The sequence below is a fragment of the Salmo trutta genome, chromosome 33 (genome assembly GCF_901001165.1).
Source record: "Salmo trutta chromosome 33, fSalTru1.1, whole genome shotgun sequence".
In the NCBI taxonomy this organism is placed as follows: Eukaryota; Metazoa; Chordata; class Actinopteri; order Salmoniformes; family Salmonidae; genus Salmo; species Salmo trutta.
In genome coordinates, this window is record NC_042989.1 from 8712937 (window position 1) to 8721750 (window position 8814).

The 8814-nt window shown below is 41.9% G+C and overlaps 1 long non-coding RNA gene across 1 annotated transcript; it reads left to right on the top strand.

The window, feature by feature from the left end:
• The first annotated feature begins 1835 nt into the window (after positions 1 to 1835).
• On the top strand, positions 1836 to 5561 carry LOC115172332 (uncharacterized). The gene is made up of 2 exons (XR_003871423.1): positions 1836 to 4289; positions 4397 to 5561. It is a non-coding gene; the product is annotated as an uncharacterized LOC115172332 (long non-coding RNA).
• Positions 5562 to 8814: the final 3253 nt, after the last annotated feature.

Sequence of the window (8814 nt, forward strand, 5' to 3'; positions counted from 1 at the left end):
TCTCTGTCAAATCATTTCTTGGTAACAATTAAGTAGCTTGCAATGATTGTTTTCAGTTAACATGGTCAAAAATAGTTTCTTAGCAAAGAGCAATTTCTTATGCAAATTTGCTAGTGGAAAACGATCGGTTTTTGGTATATTAACTTATTTATTGCATGGTGACGTCACCAGGCAGGCCTAAACCCCATCCCACCAAAATGGGTTGAAATGTATTTTCAAACCACTCTTACACTAAAAGCACATGATCAGATTTTTCACAATTTCACAGTATTAATCCAACCTCATAGTGTGTAAATATATCTCAAATACAGGGCCTTTGAGATCCTTGTAAAAAAAACGGTTTTTATTTATGTCTTCTGCACATTTGTTTTGTTTTATAAGCGGCACTACCTAACGTGCCTATCGGATATCCAAAGATGTTTGTTTGTATCAATTTATACAGTATATTGACTTGAAATGCAAAGACTGACATGACACTGTTCTGACAGTCAGGAGTCATGTTTTTGTCTTCAAATTAGTGGATTCGGCTATTTCAGCCACACCAGTTGGTGACAAGTGTATAAAATCAAGCACACGGCCATGCAATCTCCATAGACAAACATTGGCAGTAGAATGGCCTTAAGAGCTCAGTGACTTTCAACGTGGCACCGTCATACGATGCCACCTTTCCAACAAGTCAGTTTGTCAAATTTCTGCCCTGCTAGAGCTGCCCCGGTCAACTAAGTGCTGTTATTGTGAAGTGGTAACGTCTAGGAGTAACAACGGCTCAGCTACGAAGTGGTAGGCCACACAAGCTCAAAACAGGAACGCTGAAGCGCGTTGCGCGTACAAATAATCGGTCCTCGGCTACAACACTCACTACTGAGTTCCAAACTGCCTCTGAAAGCAACATCAGCACAATAACTGTTCGTTGGGAGCTTCATAAAATTTGTTTCCATGGCCGAGCAGCCGCACACAAGCTTAAGATCACCATGCGCAATGCCAAGCGTCGGCTGGAGTGGTGTAAAGCTCGCCGCAATTTGACTGCAGCAGTGGAAACGCGTTCTCTGGAGTGATGAATCATGCTTCACCATCTGGCAGTCCGACGGACTAATCTGTATTTTGGCGGATGCCAGGAGAACGCTACCTGCCCCAACGCATAGTTTGGTGGAGGAGGAATAGTAGTCTGGGGTTGTTTTTCATGGTTCGGGCTAGGCCCCTTAGTTCCAGTGAAGGTAAATCTTATCGCTACAGCATACAATGACATTCTTCTGTGCTTCCAACTTTGTGGCAACAGTTTGGGGAAGGCCACCAATACCCTTGTGCAGAAAGCCAGGTCCATACAGAAGTAGTTTGTCGATCGGTGTGGAAGAACTTTACTAGCCTGCACAGAGCCCTGACCTCAACACCAACGAACACCTTTGGGATGAATTGGAACGCCGACTGCGAGCCAGGCCTAATTGCGTAACATCAGTGCCCGACCTCACTAATGCTCTTGTGGCTGAATGAAAGAAAGTCCCTGCAGCAATGTTCCAACATCTAGTTGGGCTCCTGAGTGGCGCAGCGGTCTGAAGCGTCACATCCGGCCGTGGTTGGAACTCCCATAGGGCGGCGCTCAATTGGCCCAGCGTTGTCCGAGTTTGGCCGGGGTAGGCCGTCATTGTAAATAAGAATTTGTTCTTAACTGACTTGCCTAGTTAAATAAAGGTTACATTTAAAAAAAAATATATATATATATATATATATATATATATATATATATATATATATATATATATATAAATAAATAAATAAATAAATAAATAAATAAATAAATAAAGCCTTCTCAGAAGAGTGGAGGCTGTTATTGCAGCAAAGTGGGGACCAACTCCGTGTTACTGCCCATGATTTTGGAATAAGATGTTCGACGAGCAGGTGTTCACATACTTTTGGTCATGTAGTGTATGAGGGTATGTTTGTGTATGTAGGAGAGCATGTATATGCATACTTGTAAGGGTTAAGGTCTGTTTGTCATTTTGGTCACGTAGTGTATCTAGAATCAGTTTAGCCTTTTAGATCATAAGGAATAAGCTTACAAGGATCTGACGCTTAATAACGGGCCCTGATCTGTTGCTTTTCTTCCCCTTATTTTAAAGAGGAGATGCAGTGAATTTCACATAATATTAAGCTATCAGGAACTCTACATTTAAGGGTGTCCAGTATGTTCTGGTTTTAGAGTATATCTCTACCATCAGAGCAAGGTGATCTGTAGACAGACAGCCGATAGTGCTGAGGCTGTTTGTGTTCATAGTACTATACTGTACTGTTGAGTGTATATGACTGTTTCATAGGCCCTGTCTCCATATTGGAGTAGAGTAGGCCCTGCTTGCCATATCTTCGTGTTTGATGCAAGGAAAGTTCTCGGTCGTAGTGAATTAAGCCTTAAAGGTTAAGGGACATTTCATCTGTTTTTGTATGGCACACTGTTTGCTACACTAACCACTGTGTGCACCGCAGACAACAAATCTCAACGTAAACTTAATAAGCAATGTCCTACCTAATAGGTCCCTGTAGGATGGATAGGTCATTGACTCTGCAGTCCTTGTGACCTTTCTAAGAGCAGCTTTACTTGTTCAGTGATGTATGTAATAATCCGACCCTGACGTTCACTATATAATAGGAGTAGAGGTGGCCGTCCCAAATGGCACACTACTCCCTATATAGTGCACTACTTTTGGTCAAAAATAGTGCACTTTATAGGGAAGAGGGTGCCATTTGAGGGAAAATGTATTCGATGTTAAATTGGGGAAATACATTTGCTGTAATTATTTTTATGCTGCTAAGAGGTAAGCTTGCAGAATTAACAGCCAACCAACCCTCTTGTTAAACAGCATCAATACTTTTTTGCTAGAAGCATGAAGTGTAGATTTAATTTCTGTATAAAGTATAAAATACATGTTTTTATAATAATAGGCCATGTAAATAATTACTTTTTTCCACTTTTAAGACTGTTTTTTTTCTTCTGATAATGGAGTTGTTTTTTGTAAAGGTATTTCTGATATTTTTATATGGTGTCGATAACCATTATGTTTAGGATGTTGGCATAAGAGAAATGAAGACACCTTGAAATAAAATCTAACTATGAATGTGGGCTGCCTAGATATACATTTATCACGCAGTTGTATTATGTTATATGATTTGAATAGTAATATTACTTTAATGATTAAGTGACTTACTGTAACTGTACATCTGACTTTGAACATATATGAAAAGGTATTACAGGAATATTGTGAAAGAAACATGCATGGGTAACTGATTGTTAAAATGCTAAGTAATCTTCTAATGTCGGTTTCATTTGCCCTCTTTTAAATATGTGGAAAGAGAGAGATCTGACATTTTCCCAATTGACCCATGGGATCTAATTGCAAACTCATGACCTTATTCATTACCGGTCAATATCATTCATTTCCCATGTCAAATAGAATTTGTGGCAAGGTGTATCCCAAATGGCACTCCATTTCCTATATAGTGCACTATTTTTGACCAAAGCCCTATGGGCCCTGGCCAAAAGTAGTGCACTGTAAAGGGAATGGGGTGCCATTTGGGACGAAGCCATGATCTTCTGACGTAATGATGCCATGGTGTGATAAAAAGCTGTGAGCGAAGTTGCAGAACACTTTAAAGGTTCTCAAGTGCAGCTGCGTTCTTCAAGGGTAAGTGTTGATCAGAACTATCTCCATGTTACTTGAGTTTTATTATATATGTTTCAGTTATATTTCTTCTATGTTGTCTAAAAGTTTGCTCAAAGTTGTTTATGAATGTTAGAATGAAGACATTTATTTTGCTTGTTATTGTTACAAAAGTGTGATTTCATATCAGAAATTTGAATATTACTCTAGAGCATGTCTTTCCCAGTGTATTGCCATTTTATTATAAATGTGATTTCACAGATGATTTGAATTTGTAATTGTTTGATCTGACACATTTATTCAATTATCAGTTGATACAGGAACTCTGTTGAAAGGAACATGTCTGAAAAGGACTCCGTCCCCAGCTGGTTATTGCGAAGAAACAGCTCATCGTCGATTATTGAAGACCTTTCCCTGCCCTTAGTCCCCTTCGAGGACTGCAGCTCAACCCGCAACTACGCTGTAACCATCATTCCTCCATTCTACCATACCCTCTCACTGCTCGGTATCTTTGGAAACGTCTGTAGCCTGGTGATCTGCCTCAAACCGTCTCGACCTTGGAGTATCGGCTCCATCGGAGTACTGAACCTAGCTCTGTGTGACCTAGCGTACCTGGCCTCCATACCGCCCAGGGCGATCTATGTAAGTGAGAACTATGACTGGAGCATGGGCAGTTCACTGTGCATCCTGAGTAACATACTCCACTTTGTGGGTCTGACCTCCAGCACCATGTTTATCTGTGTTGTCAGCACCGACCGCTTCCTGGCTATTGTCTTCCCACTCGAGTCACGGATGGTCCGCACCCCCCGCAACGCTGCCCTGGTCTCACTGCTCCTATGGGCCATTACCATCCTGCTCATTTACCTCAGCTATCCTAACATCAACTACAGGGAGCGGAAGAGCGGCATCCGCTACTGTGGAACTGTGGTGACCTCAAGGTTCAGGTACAGCGCAGCCACCTACAATCTGTTATCCTACTACTCTGTGCAGGTGTCTGTTCCCTTGCTCCTCATCATCCCTTCCTACGTGAAGATTATAGCCCGGATGAGGCAGTCGCGGCAGCAGTGGGCTGCAGGCAACATGCAGGGCCGGGGGGACAAGACCATCCGGCTGATTGCAGTTTTCATAGTCAATTTTTTAGTGTGCTGGGTACCAGGGCAGTTGCTCCATATTATAGCTTGCATCATCTTCTTCATGTCGTATGACCACACTAATACGTGTAGGGTGGCCAATGTTGTGAACCTCCTAGTGGAGTCATCCCAGTTACTCTACTGCCTCAATGCTATTCTGGATCCCTTTATTTTCCACATCCAAGAGGGCCTTTGGGAGCTGGTCAGTAGAGCACTAGAATCTGTTGGTTGTAGAGTCTGTCGGAGTAATTATGCATGGAGTGGAAAGAAACATTTTGGAGGACCTCCTTCAGTCAGTGTAGTCCAACTGAGCTGAGATGTGCTTTTAGATGCATTTTGTCAGCTGCTAGAGGGATGCAGAGAAAATGTAGGCAATGATGCATGCATTTAGCCTGGTTACCAGTCTGTTCAGCTATTACATTCCACTCCAGAGACTGGGCTTTGTTAGAATATTCATATAACATCGTTTTTTTTTTTTTCAATCATTTATTTGTTTTGGTGACATGTTTTGGTACATTTTCACAACTCAATACAAAACTCCCAAAAGTCAGTTTTTTAAATCACATTTCCAATTGACTAAGTACAACACAAAATCATACTAACTTTTTTACCAAACTTAATCAGTTTCATCAAGAAATGTTTCACATTGCAATACATGTTCATATAAAGTCAAAGTTAATGCTTGATTGTCGTTTCATTTGTTAAAATGCTTAACTATTTTAAACTGGTTTGTCTACTATATACATACACTGCTCAAAAAAATAAAGGAAACACTTAAACAACACAATGTAACTCCAAGTCAATCACACTTCTGTGAAATCAAACTGTCCACTTAGGAAGCAACACTGATTGACAATAAATTTCACATGCTGTTGTGCAAATGGGATAGACAACAGGTGGAAATTATAGGCAATTAGCAAGACACCCCCAATAAAGGAGTGGTTCTGCAGGTGGTGACCACAGACCACTTCTCAGTTCCTATGCTTCCTGGCTGATGTTTTGGTCACTTTTGAATGCTGGCGGTGCTTTCACTCTAGTGGTAGCATGAGACGGAGTCTACAACCCACACAAGTGGCTCAGGTAGTGCAGCTCATCCAGGATGGCACATCAATGCGAGCTGTGGCAAGAAGGTTTGCTGTGTCTGTCAGCGTAGTGTCCAGAGCATGGAGGCGCTACCAGGAGACAGGCCAGTACACCAGGAGACGTGGAGGAGGCCGTAGGAGGGCAACAACCCAGCAGCAGAACCGCTACCTCCGCCTTTGTGCAAGGAGGAGCAGGAGAAGCACTGCCAGAGCCCTGCAAAATGACCTCCAGCAGGCCACAAATGTGCATGTGTCTGCTCAAACGGTCAGAAACAGACTCCATGAGGGTGGTATGAGGGCCCGACGTCCACATGTTGGGGTTGTGCTTACAGCCCAACACCGTGCAGGACGTTTGGCATTTGCCAGAGAACACCAACATTGGCAAATTCGCCACTGGCGCCCTGTGCTCTTCACAGATGAAAGCAGGTTCACACTGAGCACATGTGACAGACGTGACAGAGTCTGGAGACACGGTGGAGAACGTTCTGCTGCCTGCAACATCCTCCAGCATGACTGGTTTGGCGGTGGGTCAGTCATGGTGTGGGGTGGCATTTCTTTGGGGGGCCGCACAGCCCTCCATGTGCTCGCCAGAGGTAGCCTGACTGCCATTAGGTACCGAGATGAGATCCTCAGACCCCTTGTGAGACCATATGCTGGTGCGGTTGGCCCTGGGTTCCTCCTAATGCAAGACAATGCTAGACCTCATGTGGCTGGAGTGTGTCAGCAGTTCCTGCAAGAGGAAGGCATTGATGCTATGGACTGGCCCGCCCGTTCCCCAGACCTGAATCCAATTGAGCACATCTGGGACATCATGTCTCGCTCCATCCACCAACGCCACGTTGCACCACAGACTGTCCAGGAGTTGGCGGATGCTTTAGTCCAGGTCTGGGAGGAGATCCTTCAGGAGACCATCCGCCACCTCATCAGGAGCATGCCCAGGCGTTGTAGGGAGGTCATACAGGCACGTGGAGGCCACACACACTACTGAGCCTTATTTTGACTTGTTTTAAGGACATTACATCAAAGTTGGATCAGCCTGTAGTGTGGTTTTCCACTTTAATTTTGAGTGTGACTCCAAATCCAGACCTCCATGGGTTGATAAATTGGATTTCCATTGATTTATTTTTGTGTGATTTTGTTGTCAGCACATTCAACTATGTAAAGAAAAAAGTATTTAATAAGATTATTGCATTCATTCAGATCTAGGATGTATTATTTTAGTGTTCCCTTTATTTTTTTGAGCAGTGTATTTTGAAATCTATAGAATGGAATTGTATGTTTGTAAAGTATACAAATATATATTATATACAGTACCAGTCAAAAGTTTGCACACACCCCACTCATTCAAGGGTTTTCTTTATTTTTAATATTTTCTACATTGTAGAATAATAGGAATGTGAAATAACATGGAATCATGTAGTAACCAAAAATGTTTTAAACAAATCAAAATATATTTGAGGTTATTCAAAGTAGCCACCCTTTGCCTTGATGACCGCTTTGCACACTCTTGGCATTCTCTCAACCAGCTTTACCTGTAATGCTTTTCCAACAGTCTTGAAGGAGTTCCAAAAAATGCTGAGCACTTGTTGGCTGCTTTTCCTTGGCCAAATAGTCCTTACACAGCCTGGAGGTGTGTTTTTGGGTCATTGTCCTGTTGAAAAACAAATGATAGCCATGCTGTTTAAGTGTGCCTTGAATTATTAATAAATCACAGACGTGTCACCAGCAAAACACCATCACACCACCAACTTCATGCTTCACGGTGGGAACCACATGTGGAGATCATCCGTTCACCTACTATGCTTCTTCCAAAGACATGGCGGTTGGAACCAAAAATTCAAATTTGGACTCATCAGACCAAATGACAGATTTCCACCGGTCTAATGTCCATTGCTCGTGTTTCTTGGCCTGAGCAAGTCTCTTCTTATTGGTGTTGGGGGGTTTTCACACTGCTTTACTACAGTAAAATTGCATTGGCCAGTAGTATACTATATTCCATGCCATTTATGTAGCAGATTCTTTCATCCAAAGTGACTACAGTAAATCCATAAAATCAAACCCACATCCCTGTTGTTACTAGTGTCATGCACAACTGAGCCACACAAGAACATTACGATACATAAGTACAATACTTTAAAACGCAATACATGATTACCATATGATTGTGGAAGATGTCTTCACACCTTTTTTGCCCACACATGAGATAGAAATGATTATTTGATTTTCAGTCAATTTTGAGGGGTACTGCAAGTGAATAGCCTGTGAAAACAGTGCCATGTACTGTGACATTACTTTCAGCCCTTCAAGGGGCAATTTTGAAACATGTATCTTGCATTTTTTTGCCATTGGATTAATGGGTTGTTAAAACCAACTAAATTGAGAAGAAATTATGTTGTGTTTTGGTGATTTAAACCATTGTTTTAGTTATATTTCAGTAAACTTATATTTTGGATCAATGGTTACTGTATGTGGTGAAAGATGTCTCCAAACAAAATGAATGCACAATGAACGGTATTGAATGCAAGACCGAATGTGTTACAAGGAGTTTTGTACTTAAAGTTTTTAAAATGTCGTGCATACTTGTGAAAATGGCACCAAAGCGATTGAAAAAGAGCTCAAGGAGATCTGATTTGATAAGCCTCACAGCTGTCCTTCATTCCAAAGGTTACGCAACTATTGGAACTCGTCAGTTAATTTCTCCAGCAACCGTTTTCTTTTTGTCAAGACGAAACGGTTTCCACTAGTTAGCACATTTTGACTTTGGGACTGGTATCTTTCAAAAAGGGCTAGCTCGCGTCTAGGGTCTAAATTCTGAAACTAAATATATACCAACTACAAAACGTATTAACTTTCCTAGCTAACAGCAACACTTTTGTTTTTGACTGTTATAATTCGAATTATATTTTCGTGGCTCCACGTGTTATGGACACAATCAAATGAGCGTTCTAATAACCA